Source organism: Dendrobates tinctorius, unplaced genomic scaffold, assembly GCF_039654945.1.
Source record: "Dendrobates tinctorius isolate UK_male_01 unplaced genomic scaffold, ASM3965494v1 ptg000294l, whole genome shotgun sequence".
NCBI classification, from domain to species: Eukaryota; Metazoa; Chordata; class Amphibia; order Anura; family Dendrobatidae; genus Dendrobates; species Dendrobates tinctorius.
In genome coordinates, this window is record NW_027361961.1 from 3,706,801 (window position 1) to 3,722,474 (window position 15,674).

At 43.0% G+C, this 15,674-nt stretch overlaps 1 protein-coding gene and 1 long non-coding RNA gene across 4 annotated transcripts in view; one reads left to right on the forward strand and one right to left on the reverse strand.

Annotated features, from left to right (window-relative positions):
* Positions 1 to 15,674, forward strand: part of LOC141072994 (uncharacterized) — a 115,794-nt gene that overhangs the window by 36,681 nt on the left and 63,439 nt on the right. The window lies entirely within an intron of this gene.
* LOC141072984 (uncharacterized) lies at positions 4,448 to 8,387 on the reverse strand. Its single transcript, XR_012226925.1, has 2 exons — positions 7,948 to 8,387; positions 4,448 to 4,937 (listed from the first exon to the last, which is right to left on the reverse strand). It is a non-coding gene; the product is annotated as an uncharacterized lncRNA (long non-coding RNA).

Below are 15,674 nucleotides of genomic sequence, written 5' to 3' on the forward strand. Positions count from 1 at the left end.
GCGCATGCGTACCGGCGGTCGGCATGAGATGGCATAATGATTATTGATGGCTCAAGACGGGGAAATCATTGTTGGTATTAAATGCTAGATACATTATCTTTTAGATGTATATATGTAAATACCACCTAATTTATATGAAATAAAAAAATTATAATCATGTAACAGATGAGAATACATAATCAAAGATATTGGCAATGAAACATGCAAGATAAAAAACATAAATGCGGCACTCGCAATAAGAGACTCATAGTACTATTCAAGATTTCAATAGATTAAGATGGAATAGACACACTTATGACTAAAAATGCATGGATACACAAAAGAGTGAATAGATGAATAATAGTCTAATGTATACATGGTATATTGAGAGATACTTATAAAAGGAAATAAAATTATTTCCATAGTAAATGTCATTATTTACCACCATGAACATAATAGTCGTAATACCACATACATAGAGTTCCCATATGTCAGAATATGCTCACAAATGTATTTAATATCACTTGCATGAGATATCATGTATCATAGAATAATACAATTCAAAAGAAAAATAGGACACATAGCATAACAAAGATCTTGATATCACATGGCGTATCCAAATCCACCGACGATTCATGCCTCGTGAATTGCAGATGGTGAGCAGAGCTGAATAATAAAAAGTTAAAATATAAACGTAAGAAATAAAAACACCACGTAACTGCAATATAACAAGAGACTATACGTGTAAAAGCCAGTCAAGATGTTATAAAAATGGAGCAAAGCTGTTTGATTCATTAAGGCCCTTAGGGTGAACAGTATCTAATGCCCAGATCCACCTTGTCTCAGATTGAGATAATTTTTGGCTAATTTTTCCCCCACGGATACTTGGCTCAATAATATCAATGCCTCTGATCTTGAGTAATGAGCCATCACATCCATGGTATAATTTAAAATGACGGGGAAGTGTCCTAAGCGTGGTTGGATCGTCATGGTCGGCTGCCGCCTGGATACCCAGAATATGTTCACGGGTACGTACTTTTAACTGACGAGTCGTCATACCTATATAGATTAAATTACATGGGCACAAAGCAAAATAAATCACATAACGTGAAGTACAGGAGATATGTCCCCTGATGTTGTATGTCCTAGTGCCACTGGAATTAAAAAAGGAATCAGTACGTTCAATGTTTGGACAGGCGACACACCGACCACAAGGAAAACAACCACGCCTAGGACCACCACTACCAAAAATGTTGGGCTTTGGTTCACCATAATAGTGACTGTGTACTAGATGATCTCTGAGGTTTTTAGACCTCCTAATGGTTATACTAGGTACCTCAGGAAGAATTTGCTTCAAAACCGAATCGGTTTGGAGGATAGGCCAGGCCTTCTGAATACAATATCTCATTCGTGCAAATTGAGAATGATAACTGGTGATGAATCTAATTTTCTGAGATGATCTTGGTGCTTTTTGGCTATACAATAAAGAATGTCTTGTGGAAAATTTTGCTCTATTGTAGACACGCTTTATGGATCGTCTGCTATAACCTCTCTCACGGAATCGAGTTGAGAGATCTAGAGCCTGTTTTTCAAAATCATAATCATCAGAACAGATTCTGCGTAGACGCAAAAACTGTCCAATAGGGATGCAATTTGCATCCCCTGAACGGAAACAGCCAAAGAATAATAATAAGGTAATTAACCTAAGTACCCATGTTTTATCCAATACTGATTTATCGTTATTAAGTAGGGGACTTTCCTTTTCTCCTAAATCCAATTTCAACGCATTTACGGCTATTAAGGATTTACATCTCTTTGCAAGATCCCTAATATTCAAAAGACATTTTTTTAATCCTGACTTACAAATTTTATTCCCCGCAGAGGAGGAACAAATAGCCTTGCAGGAATTAGAAGAACTATCTACCGAACATGAACTGGGTGAGGGAGGTAAGATTCCAACATCAATAAGAGTTAAATCCAAAAAATGTCCTCCCCTTTCCACCTGTGCACAGATTGATCTCTTTGTACAGGTGGTTACCAATGACTTTATGAAGATTCCTAGAGGCATTGGTATAGATAATCTAAGTCCCCAGGAACGAGAGAGGTTAGATTTCTTGAAGGCTCTTCCTGATGTAGTGTTGAAGCCAGCCGATAAGGGCGGGAATATTGTAATTTGGCCCAAGTCTCTGTATGAAAAAGAGGCTTTCAGACAACTAGGCAATAAAATCTGTTACAGACGCCTTACTTTTAATCCCTTGTCCTCATTTGTGGCACAGTTACTACAAATTTTGAATAGAGCGGTACAAACTGGTACTGTCACTAAAGAGCTGGCTTATCATCTATCTATCTATCATCTATCATCTATCATCTCGGGTTCAGGCAATTATTTAGAGAAAGTCAATTGCTGGATCGATTCCAAATTACAGCCGATTGTGGAGAGTCTTCCTTCTTTTCTTCTTGACACTGGTGAGTTTCTGAAAAGGATTGATGGTCTCCATATTGGAGGAGATACTATGCTTGTAACGGGTGATGTTGAATCACTTGTCTTGCTAAATTTTCTCCCAAATTAGGTTATAATAATAATTATAATAATTTTTATTTATATAGCGCCAACATATTCCGCAGCACTTTACAATTAAGCGGGGACATGTACAGACAATAAATTCAATACAAGTTAAGACAATTCAAACAATGACATTAGGAGTGAGGTCCCTGCTCGCAAGCTTACAATCTACAAGGAAATGGGGGGACACAGTAGGTGAGAAATGCTTGTTAATTCAGGTCTGGCAATTATAATAGGGATTTTCATATAAAGCTGCATGATCCGGTCATCAGCCCGTGTGTTTAAGCGCAATAGACAAGTATCAAGTGCAGTTATCATGTGCATGAAGGGTGTGGAGACAGATGAATAGTAGGGTGCAGATTCAGAATAATATTTGGAAGGAGGGAACAGGGCAAAGTTAGCTTGCTGAGTAGTTGATGTGATAGGCTTCTTTGAAGAGATGGGTTTTCAAAGCGCGCTTGAATAGGTCAGGGCTAGGTATCAGTCTGATCGTCTGGGGAAGTGCATTCCAGAGAGCTGGAGCAGCACGAGAGAAGTCTTGGAGACGGAGGTGCGAGGTTCGGATTACGGGGGATGTTAGTCTTAGGTCATTTGTAGAACGGAGGGCACGTGTAGGGCGATAGACAGAGATGAGAGAGGAGATATAAGGCGGTGCAAAACAGTGGAGAGCTTTGTGGGTGAGAGAGATGAGTTTATACTGGACCCTGTAGCGAATAGGTAGCCAGTGTAATGACTGGCACAAGATGGAGGCATCGGTGAAGCGGCTGGACAGAAATATGACCCTGGCTGCCGCATTCAAGATGGATTGGAGAGGAGAAAGTTTGGTAAGAGGGAGACCGATCAGAAGAGAGTTGCAGTAGTCCAGACGAGAATGAATAAGAGCGACAGTAAGAGTCTTAGCAGTTTCAAAGGTGAACTTACGTAGCGCTCACTGACATCCCAGCCAGGCAAAGATTATTGACAATCTTTTATTTTAGCAAGCAATCATTTTGTTTTACATAGCACATGAATAGTCTCATTGATTTAAAAACGACAGTTATGACATGAAAGATTTCAGCATCAATAATAATTACCGAGTTATTGTAGCATCACCCTTCACATCGGGGGACCTCGATCAGCGGGAAGGGGTTTTCCTCGGTCAGCATCACAGACTAAGTGCGTCCACTTGAATCGTCTGGAAAGTCCCCACCCGCTGAGGAGGTCAGTACTTTTTATAATATTAATTGGAATGATCACGCACTGACATGCGCAGTGAATCAGGTTTTTTTCACATTCCTCCTTTATCTCAGTTGGTTTGGTTCTCACATTCCTCCCTTCCAACTCCCACAACAATGCCTGAGCAGGTGGTTGTTTTTCACATTCCTGAGTGTGTGCTCTCCTCATGGTAGGAAAAGTTCAGATTCCGGTCACAATCCATAGTATCCAAATGGATGTTTCAATGTACTGCAATCACTACCTTATTGACTGGATGCCTATCTATACCAGTCTCTCACTCATGCATATCCCATTTGTATCACAATCGGTCCTTGATTGCAGTTTTTTAAACACCATCTTTATAGGAAACCATGAGCACTTGTGGTTTCTTGCAACACATTTTGTAAGCTATATATGGACCATTAAATCGAGGCATTCAATAATACAAATTTTCTGGTACCTCCAATATCAATGGGGCCACTACATATCTACACATTACATCTGATTTGGTAACATTACATACATAAATTACTCCAGTACAATATATATCATTGCGAACCATTTTGGAGGATTGTATTGATCACGGTCCTCCACGCTTGTTCATTAAATTAAATTTGTTAGTAACATTCTGTAAATTCAGCATAATAGTGTCTATTCCAACCTGCATGCTAACTGGCTGCCATATTGTAGGCATCCGCTTATCTTGCAAAGTCAAAACATCTTCAACATCATTTATTTCAACCTTTCCAGTATTCTTGTGCACCGCATATATAGATCGGTATCTCCTTTGATTTCAGGGCTCCAGCCCAGAAAGTTCCATCAAATGCAATATTTAGAAAGTAACACCTTTGATTTGCTTCACAAATAAAATTATCTTGATTCCTGGATTTGGTCGAATTGACCCATCCCCATCCCATCATTCCTTTTCTGGTATTCGTCACCTTTTTCCCCGACGTCCGAGCGTCACTTTAAGGAACTGCCAAATTCACGATACCAAGGATTCCAAGGGTTGTCAACAGTTTTTGATTCTAAAATAAAACTAAAACAGTATTATTCCCGCAAATCACACTTCCACTCCTGGCCTCGGAACGTATTCCTTCCTGAATTTTGTAGTCAGACAGATTCCAGGAGTCCAGGCACCGATGCTGTCCAAACACGCGAGCCCAAGGATTCCACTTAACCATATTTGAAGATTTGGAATCTATAAAATCAATAATCAACATTATTCTCTCAAATAACATTTTTCTTGTGGGATATATTCCCATTTTTCTACTCCTGGCCTCATAATTAACAGGGTATGGTCTTTGCCTATTGCTATCACTTCAGCCTCTGAAGGCGGTCCTTGGGTATTTTGAACCCAGATTTTGGCTCCCACATTAGTGATGTTAGAAGAGCCAAAACCTTTTGAGCCTCTGATCGTTAATTCTGAAGGGGCTGTTCCTTCTTGCACATCTGACAAATTTATTGGAATCAAAAGCATTTGCGCAATACGCTGTCCTTTCTCCAAAATTAGAGGCTCATTCCCCAAATTTATCATTAATACTTTGATTTCTCCTTGATAATCTGCATCTATGACTCCTCCCACCACCATGGCCCCCTTTAATGCCAAACTAGACCTAGTGGCTATCTGTCCATAGTGGTCCTTTGGAATCTGACACCCCAATCCTGTAGCTATTGGTTTTACTTTCCCCTGTGGGATCACAACAGTTTCCAATGCACTCAAATACAAACCTGCTGAATGTGGAGTTGCTCGTTCCGGTATTCGTGCTTCTTGATCAGTTTTCCACCATATGACGGACCTTATCAGGTGTGCCTCATGTATGGTGAGATTGGGTGTAAGCATCCTCATGAGAGGAGTCATGGAGTCTGTGATAGGCCTGTTGTTAATTATCTGTAAAGCCTCACTCAAATTGTCTCTCCATTGTCCATACTGTGTATCAGATTGATTAAGTTTTCTCAATGTGGATTTTAATAATCCATTCATTCTTTCCACCAAACCTGCTGCTTGTGGATGAAACAAACATTCTAATGAGTTAACAGGGACATGTGCATCAACATAAAAAACAGCACTTTTAGTAACCTGAATTATTTCCTCAATACTCTGCCAAATCTCCTTAGCCCACACCTCTTTTCCATGAATCTGCCAATCATGTTTTTTATCCCATGATCCAAGTAGCTAATCCATTAGCCACTGACCATGAATCAGTGTACAGATAACATTCTGAAACTTGTTCATGTTTCAAAGCCAAAAAAAAAAAAAACCCATATAATTCAGCATATTGACTGCTTTTCCATTTTCTTTTCCAGTATTCCAGGAACTTTTACTGCAGTTTTTTTTTTCCAGCTACATTCTGATAATGTTCTCACTTGTCTTTTTACAACCAAGTGTTACATTCTAACACCACTTTCTGCCCTCCTACTTCTGTTATCTTTTGTTTTAACTGAGAGCATTTCCTCTGCATTTGTTGATTCCGCTCATGCATCGCACGATATGCACTGAGCAGAATCCAAGTTCGTCGCCCTAAAGACACAACATCACCCGCCTTGGCGGGGACACCCATGAGTACATTAACAACATCATGGGTTAACTGCATCACCTGCCTTTGCAGGGAAAACCTCGAGTAACTAAACAACATCGAGGGGTTATCTGCCTCACCTGCCTTTGCAGGGATCCCCATGAGTAAACCAACAACATCATGGGTTAACTGCATCACCTGCCTTTGCAGGGAAAACCTCGAGTAACTAAACAACATCGAGGGGTTATCTGCATCACCTGCCTTTGCAGGGATCCCCATGAGTAAACCAACAACATCATGGGTTAACTGCATCACCTGCCTTTGCAGGGAAAACCTCGAGTAACTAAACAACATCGAGGGGTTATCTGCATCACCTGCCTTTGCAGGGATCCCCATGAGTAAACCAACAACATCATGGGTTAACTGCATCACCTGCCTTTGCAGGGAAAACCTCGAGTAACTAAACAACATCGAGGGGTTATCTGCATCACCTGCCTTTGCAGGGATCCCCATGAGTAAACCAACAACATCATGGGTTAACTGCATCACCTGCCTTTGCAGGGAAAACCTCGAGTAACTAAACAACATCGAGGGGTTATCTGCATCACCTGCCTTTGCAGGGATCCCCATGAGTAAACCAACAACATCATGGGTTAACTGCATCACCTGCCTTTGCAGGGACACCCTCGAGTAACTTAACAATATCGAGGGGTTAACTGCATCACCTGCCTTTGCAGGGATCCCCATGAGTAAACCAACAACATCATGGGTTAACTGCATCACCTGCCTTTGCAGGGAAAACCTCGAGTAACTAAACAACATCGAGGGGTTATCTGCATCACCTGCCTTTGCAGGGATCCCCATGAGTAAACCAACATCATCATGGGTTAACTGCATCACCTGCCTTTGCAGGGATCCCCATGAGTACACTAACAACATCATGGGTTAACTGCATCACCTGCCTTTGCAGGGACACCCTCGAGTAACTTAACAACATCGAGGGGTTAACTGCATCACCTGCCTTTGCAGGGATCCCCATGAGTACACTAACAACATCATGGGGCTCTGAGCCCTTGAGCTTATTATCCTATGCCTCTGCAAGTCCACTACTCCCCAATTCATGCGCTATTATATCATACAGAGCTTCAGTCCAGCCAGGAACCTCCATTTTTTCCTCAACTTTTCTTTATTACTTCGCCTGAACATTGTAACAAAAATTTGGCAAAATGCCAAATGCTGATTTTTTTGCACAAAGAAACCTTAACTAATATTCCGTATTTTGACAAAAATAGAATTTCAAAATTATATTCAGGCAAAAAGTTATTTAGGATTTTCCAAAATTGGCTTTCTGCCAAATAGACGCAACCTATCACAACTTTACAATTATCACTTCTCCAGACTATAGAACATACCAAAAACCTTCCTAGTTACAACTACAAAAATCTTTTTACTCAAAAGCCTGAAATTTGAAAAATCCTGCCGACTACGCCAATTTATGTCTTGCTAAATTTTCTCCCAAATTAGGTTATTTACCTTAACTTACGTAGCGCTCACTGGCATCCCAACCAGGCAAAGATTATTGACAATCTTTTATTTTAGCACGCAATCATTTTGTTTTACATAACACATGAATAGTCTCATTGATTTAAAAACGACAGTTATGACATGAAAGATTTCAGCATCAATAATAATTACCGAGTTATTGTAGCATCACCCTTCACATCGGGGGACCTCGATCAGCGGGAAGGGGTTTTCCTCGGTCAGCATCACAGACTAAGTGCGTCCACTTGAATCGTCTGGAAAGTCCCCACCCGCTGAGGAGGTCAGTACTTTTTATAATATTAATTGGAATGATCACGCACTGACATGCGCAGTGAATCAGGTTTTTTTCACATTCCTCCTTTATCTCAGTTGGTTTGGTTCTCACATTCCTCCCTTCCAACTCCCACAACAATGCCTGAGCAGGTGGTTGTTTTTCACATTCCTGAGTGTGTGCTCTCCTCATGGTAGGAAAAGTTCAGATTCCGGTCACAATCCATAGTATCCAAATGGATGTTTCAATGTACTGCAATCACTACCTTATTGACTGGATGCCTATCTATACCAGTCTCTCACTCATGCATATCCCATTTGTATCACATCACTTTACACCAATATCAGGCATACGGACGGTTTGGTAGCTACCAAATATTTTTTGAACATGTCCAATTTGCCTGTGGGGATCATCGACCTAATTCTAGAACTCCTAGAATTTTCACTCACACATAACTTTTTCATTTTTAAGGGCTCCTTCTACCTACAGCTCCAGGATACAGCTATGGGGGCATCTTTTGCCCCATCATACGCCAACCTGTTCCTGGGGCTGTGGGAGAGGGACCTCCCCCTGTCTGATTGGTGGTCGTCAATGGACCGCATCCCCTTCTGGGTGCGGTACATTGACGACATTTTCCTAATCTGGCAGGGAAACTCTTTACAGCTTAGTGAATTTATGGATGGCATCAATTCTAATGATCGCAACATCCATGTTACTTATCAAGTACATATTGACAGAATTGACTTCTTGGATGTTACAATATGGCGCAATTCTGATGATGTCCTTCAGACTACTATCTTTAGGAAACAAACATCAACCAACATGTTACTTCATGCGTCTTCTGCACATCCAAGGTCACTTATCAATTCCATCCCTATTGGACAGTTTTTGCGTCTACGCAGAATCTGTTCTGATGATTATGATTTTGAAAAACAGGCTCTAGATCTCTCAACTCGATTCCGTGAGAGAGGTTATAGCAGACGATCCATAAAGCGTGCCTACAATAGAGCAAAATTTTCCACAAGACATTCTTTATTGTATAGCCAAAAAGCACCAAGATCATCTCAGAAAATTAGATTCATCACCAGTTATCATTCTCAATTTGCACGAATGAGATATTGTATTCAGAAGGCCTGGCCTATCCTCCAAACCGATTCGGTTTTGAAGCAAATTCTTCCTGAGGTACCTAATATAACCATTAGGAGGTCTAAAAACCTCAGAGATTATCTAGTACACAGTCACTATTATGGTGAACCGAAGCCCAACATTTTTGGTAGTGGTGGTCCTAGGCGTGGTTGTTTTCCTTGTGGTCGGTGTGTCGCCTGTCCAAATATTGAACATACTGATTCCTTTTTTAATTCCAGTGGCACTAGGACATACAACAACAGGGGACATATCTCCTGTACTTCACGTTATGTGATTTATTTTGCTTTGTGCCCATGTAATTTAATCTATATAGGTATGACGACTCGTCAGTTAAAAGTACGTACCCGTGAACATATTCTGGGTATCCAGGCGGCAGCCGACCATGACGATCCAACCACGCTTAGGACACTTCCCCGTCATTTTAAATTATACCATGGATGTGATGGCTCATTACTCAAGATCAGAGGCATTGATATTATTGAGCCAAGTATCCGTGGGGGAAAAATTAGCCAAAAATTATCTCAATCTGAGACAAGGTGGATCTGGGCATTAGATACTGTTCACCCTAAGGGCCTTAATGAATCAAACAGCTTTGCTCCATTTTTATAACATCTTGACTGGCTTTTACACGTATAGTCTCTTGTTATATTGCAGTTACGTGGTGTTTTTATTTCTTACGTTTATATTTTAACTTTTTATTATTCAGCTCTGCTCACCATCTGCAATTCACGAGGCATGAATCGTCGGTGGATTTGGATACGCCATGTGATATCAAGATCTTTGTTATGCTATGTGTCCTATTTTTCTTTTGAATTGTATTATTCTATGATACATGATATCTCATGCAAGTGATATTAAATACATTTGTGAGCATATTCTGACATATGGGAACTCTATGTATGTGGTATTACGACTATTATGTTCATGGTGGTAAATAATGACATTTACTATGGAAATAATTTTATTTCCTTTTATAAGTATCTCTCAATATACCATGTATACATTAGACTATTATTTGCTATTATCCATCTATTCACTCTTTTGTGTATCCATGCATTTTTAGTCATAAGTGTGTCTATTCCATCTTAGGCCTCTTTCACACATCAGGTTTTCGCCGTCAGGCGCGATCCGGCGCTTTTGACAGAAACCGGATCCGGCGAAATGCAATGCCGGATCCGGTTTCCCCCCCATTGACTTGCATTTGCGCCGGATCGCGCCGGATGGCCATGCGTTTCATCCGGTTTTCGCCGGATCCGGCAATGTGTCGCGATCCGGCGTCTGGAAAAAACGGCTACTGTAATGTTTTTTGTCTCCGGCGCGTCCGGCTTTTTCACACAATGAAAGCCTATGAGCGCCGCAATGCGCCTGATCCGGCGAAAGCCGGATCCGGTGGCCGGATCCGGTTTTTTGTGTCTGAGCATGCTCAGTAGCTCTGCCCACAAGACATATATAAAAGCAAGACAGTGGGACCCACAGCCACACCCAACATGCCACCCAAGAAAGCAACCAAACGCAGCAGGAGAAGGCAGGAGACCACTGCAGCACCATCAGCACCACCACCACCCCAAATGGAGCAGCAAATGGAACATGCTGAGGAGGGGAGGCCAGCAGCAGATGAGAGACGGTAATTATCAAATCCCCCATTCCTCCAAACTAGGGCTATTGAATATCAAGATATTCATTGGCCCTTTGTTTCTCTTTATTCAACAGCCGCCCAATAGATGCAGCAGCAGCAGCAATGGCAGCAGGTGGAACACCACCCACAGGCATGGAGTGTGGCCACCAGGAAGACAGCACATCATCTTCTGGGAGCCCTCCCTCGCATCGTCAGCGTTTGACGGTAAGTTTTTATTTCCAAAATCCATCATCTCTGTAATATATGTCTATTCATTGCCTTTTATTTCAAAACAGGATTCACAAGATGAAGAGGAGCTCCCAGAAGAAGAAGGAAGGGGTGGACAGACACTTGGAGTGGGCTCACAATTGGTAAGTTTTTTGCATCAAACGCAGAAACACAACATCACACTACACACAACACATAGAAAACAATGTTCTGCAGACCACACACAGCAAACAAATGCCTACATCCAAAGACATAACATTTTTTGTTTTCTTCTCTAGTCTTCCCAATCTGGTGCTCGGCCAAGAGGTCCTCGCAGTGCCTCCCAAGGTCGTCGGCGACAGCAACGCGGCGGTCACCAGCGTGTAAGTATAAATATTTTTGCTTTGTTTTTTGCACTTTTTATTTCATTTCTTTTGTGGAGGCTAATTATGTTATTTTTGTCTTTTTCTTTAACAGCCTTCACAGCGTGCTCCCGACTCTGACGGTGAGGATGGAGGACTCGATGTGGACCACCTCATCGATCTCGTCAGAGAAAGGGAGCCGCTCTGGAATATGGCTGACCGCCGCCACGCTGACCTTATCGTTACCCGACGACTCTGGGAGGAAATCTGTTCGCTCCTTGTGGGCCGCTGGGAGGACCTCGATGTTCGGGCCCAGATTAAAGAGCGTAAGTATATACAGTACCGGTTGCTTGATGTAAACCAGTGTTTCCCGAACTCCAGTCCTCGTGGTCCCCACGGATCATGTGTTCAGGATTTCTATTTACTATGGAAATCCTGAAAACATGACCCCTGGGGACCATGAGGACTGGAGTTTGGGAAACACTGATGTTGTATACTAACCACTTTGTCCTTTCTCGTTTCGGGGAACAGAATTGTGAATCGGTGGCGGTCTGTGAGGGATCGTTTCAAGAAGGAGTTCAATAAAGAGATGCGGGCCCCGAGTGGATCTGGAGGACGCAGGAGCAAGTACAAGTACGCAGAAGCCCTGTCGTTCCTCCGGGAAACAATGGTCACTAGAAGGTAAATATTACACACCACATGTGAAAAAAAATGTTAGATGTAAATTTTTTTTTTCAGCCAGGGCCATACCATGTCAGTATTTTAATTGTTTTTTTTTCTCTTTATTCCACAGCACGGTGAGCAGCACTCGGGAGCCTGCACGATTGGACCCTTCTGAGGCAATCCCTGAGGAGATCGGCACCGAGGGACACTTCGACCACCCCGGTACATCTGCACCTTCCCAGCCTTCCCACACATTCGACCCATCTGTCCCATCCACCAGCACAGGAGCATCGTGGCCGCCTACATTACATGAAGCTGCTGGTGAGGAGATCGCTTTCCCTTTACCCCACCCTTCTGCCCCTGCCACCTCTAGTACACCTGCGGGTACTGGGCGGCAGCGGCAGAGGGGTCAGGAAAAGACTTATGCGCCAGAGTTCTTGCATCTGAATGCATCTTTCCAGAACTGTCTAAAAGTCTTGTCAGAGCAAATCTCCGCAGGCTATCAGCAGATCAACTCTAGCATTCTGGAGGTGAAGACACTTCTGCAAACCATGCATTTAGAAGCAAGATCTTCGCCAAACCACACCTTTTTCAGGTCTGTTGTGGAGCGCATGGAAACGCTCTCTCCTGCCCAGCAGATGCATGTAATGCATTCATGCCACGCTGCTCTCCAGCAAGTTACCTCCCAACCTCCTCCTCCCACCACAGTAGTTCCTCCACCTGCACCCCCTCCAGTCACTTTCCATCCTCCCCCTCCTATTACATCTACACCCCCTCCAGCCACTTTCCATCCTCCCCCTCCTATTACATCTACACCCCCTCCAGCCACTTTCCATCCTCCCCCTCCTATTACATACCATCCACCTCCCCAGCACCATCCACCTCCCCAGCACCATCCACCTCCCCAGCACCATCCACCTCCCCAGCACCATCCACCTCCCCAGCACCATCCACCTCCCCAGCACCAGCAACCTCCCCAGCACCAGCAACCTCCCCAGCACCAGCAACCTCCCCAGTACCAGCAACCTCCCCAGTACCAGCAACCTCCCCAGTACCAGCAACCTCCCCAGTACCAGCAACCTCCCCAGTACCAGCAACCTCCCCAGTACCTGCAAACTCCCCAGTACCAGCAACCTCCCCAGTACCAGACATCTCCCCACTTCCAGCAACCTGCCCCGTACCAGACATCTCCCCACTTCCAGCAACCTGCCCCGTACCAGACATCTCCCCACTTCCAGCAACCTGCCCCGTACCAAACTCCTTCCCCATACAACTTGCCATCAACATCATCTGCTCCTACAGTCCCTGCCCAACCCTCCACTCCACCACCCACCACCTCTTCTGCTTCCCACATGTCCACCCATTCTGTAGTTTTTTCCACACCTTCACCTCTAACTGTTCCTTCCCCACCACGATCCCAGTCCTCTCTCCACACTCCCAGTGTCGAAGTGTCCCGCAGCCCCTCCAGCAGTATTTCCACCACACACTACACAGATTTATAATGTGTGTATTTAAATAAAAATGACCAGTTTTATGGTTTCAAAGCTTTATTAAACAAGTTTATTAAAATTTTAAAAAAGTTTACTAAAAAAAACATTTTTCAATAAAAGTTAAATTATTTTACACAGGTTGTCTGTCATTTCTTTCTGCGGCGAAAAAGGTTAAATACAGGGTATTTAAAAGGTGAAATGGTATTCAAAACTAGGTATATAACTGTGGGTAAATTTTAGCTTTTTGCCACAGTTGTGTTCCTGGTTGTGTTTGAAGCAAAGTATTTCACCTAAAAAGTTGTGTTTATTGTTGGTGATTTCCTAACAATGTACACAACTTTTGTTAAAATGTGAAATACTTTGCATAAAACACAACCAGGTACACACCTGTGGCCTAAAGCTAAAAATAGTAAGACCATGACAAGATAGCCAACTTTGGTTGGCAAAGGTATATACTGTTGGTCCAGAAGGTACACAAGTTTGGTTAGGGCACAAATCTTTCACACTCTGTCATCCTGCCAGTGTACTCTGCCTTGAGGTGACATAAAGTATAGTGCAAAATTGTCCCTCATTACTGAAACCATCACAGAACTTCTAGTGGTAATGTCATGGTAATCTTGCAAGGTGGTTTCTTCAGAGGTGTCCTCAATGGAAATGGGTTCCTTGCAGATAACAAAATTGTGGAGTACCACGCACACTTTGATCACCTCGTCCACAGTTTCTGTCTTGAGGTTGATCGCAGTCAATAGGACCCGCCATTTGGCTGTCAGAATACCAAAGGTACATTCAACCATTCTTCTTGCTCTTGTGAGGCGGTAATTAAAAATGCGTTTTGGTCTTGTCAATCCTCTGCTAGAGTACGGTTTCAAAAGGTGTTCTGACAGCTGGAAGGCTTCATCCCCTACACAGACAAATGGCATAGGTGGACCAGATGTTTGCGGCAGCGGTCTAGGTGGTGGGAACTGGAAGGTGTTTCCATACAGTTTACGCCCCATGGCAGACAGTTTGAAAACTTGAGAGTCATTGGAGCGGCCATAGGCCCCAATATCAACCACAATAAATTTGTATTCCGCGTCAGCGATGGCCATGAGGACAATTGAAAAATATTTCTTGTAATTGAAATATTCCGATCCCGATCCAGCTGGCTTTACAATGCGGATATGTTTCCCGTCCACAGCGCCCAAGCAGTTTGGAAACTGACATATCTGTTGAAACTTGTCAGCAATTTCAATCCACCTCTCTGTTGTGGGCTCTGGTAAAAACTCTTCAGCTAAGGAGTCCCACAGTGCACGGCATGTGTACTTCACAATTCCAGATATGGTGGAAATCCCGAGTCTGTACTGGAAATGCAGTGACGAAAGGGATTCTCCAGTTGCAAGAAATCTGTGGGGAATTAAAAAACAATAAATTAGTTTTAAATCACAGCATTACATACCAAAACTGACCTATAACACTTGGAGATACAAACTAACACCAACAAGATTGCAGTGAAAGTGTGCTCTGATGCGAGCATATCCAATAAATGTGGCTTACCTTAAAGTCACCATCTGACGCTCTGCGGGTGAAACAGAGAAGCGGCAATAGGTGTCCGCTTTTCTTATGAGGTGTGCAATGCGCTCCACCAAGTAATCAAAATTCTCCATTTTCATCCTAACATATCCAAAAAATTTATCCGGGTTTCGTCGAAGGTCCATGCAGAGTGTAGAATAGACCCCACGCGTCATTCTCTTGGCTGTGATGGGGTGGATCCACAAACGTCGTCTACGATGCCTGATGCGCTGCTGTCTCGCTCTCTCCTTCTCCAGAACAATCACCCTCAAACGATTCGCCTCCGCTATAAAATCCGCCAAATTCTTCAAAATATTTCCAATGACAACATCCATCTTCGCCAGTAACTTGCTCTTCTCTCCAACCTGCACTTTCTCCTCTACAACCTGTCAAAGAAGGGCTGTAGGAACATGCTATATATAGTTTTCCAGTAGCCAATCCCGTTCGGAAGGCCACAAGGGTCAATTTTAAAAACCGGATCCGGCGTAATCCGTCGAAAAACGGATAGAAAAACGGATGAACCGGATGAGACGGATCCGGTTTTGTCTGTCAAGAAAAAGACGGATCCGGCAGAAAAC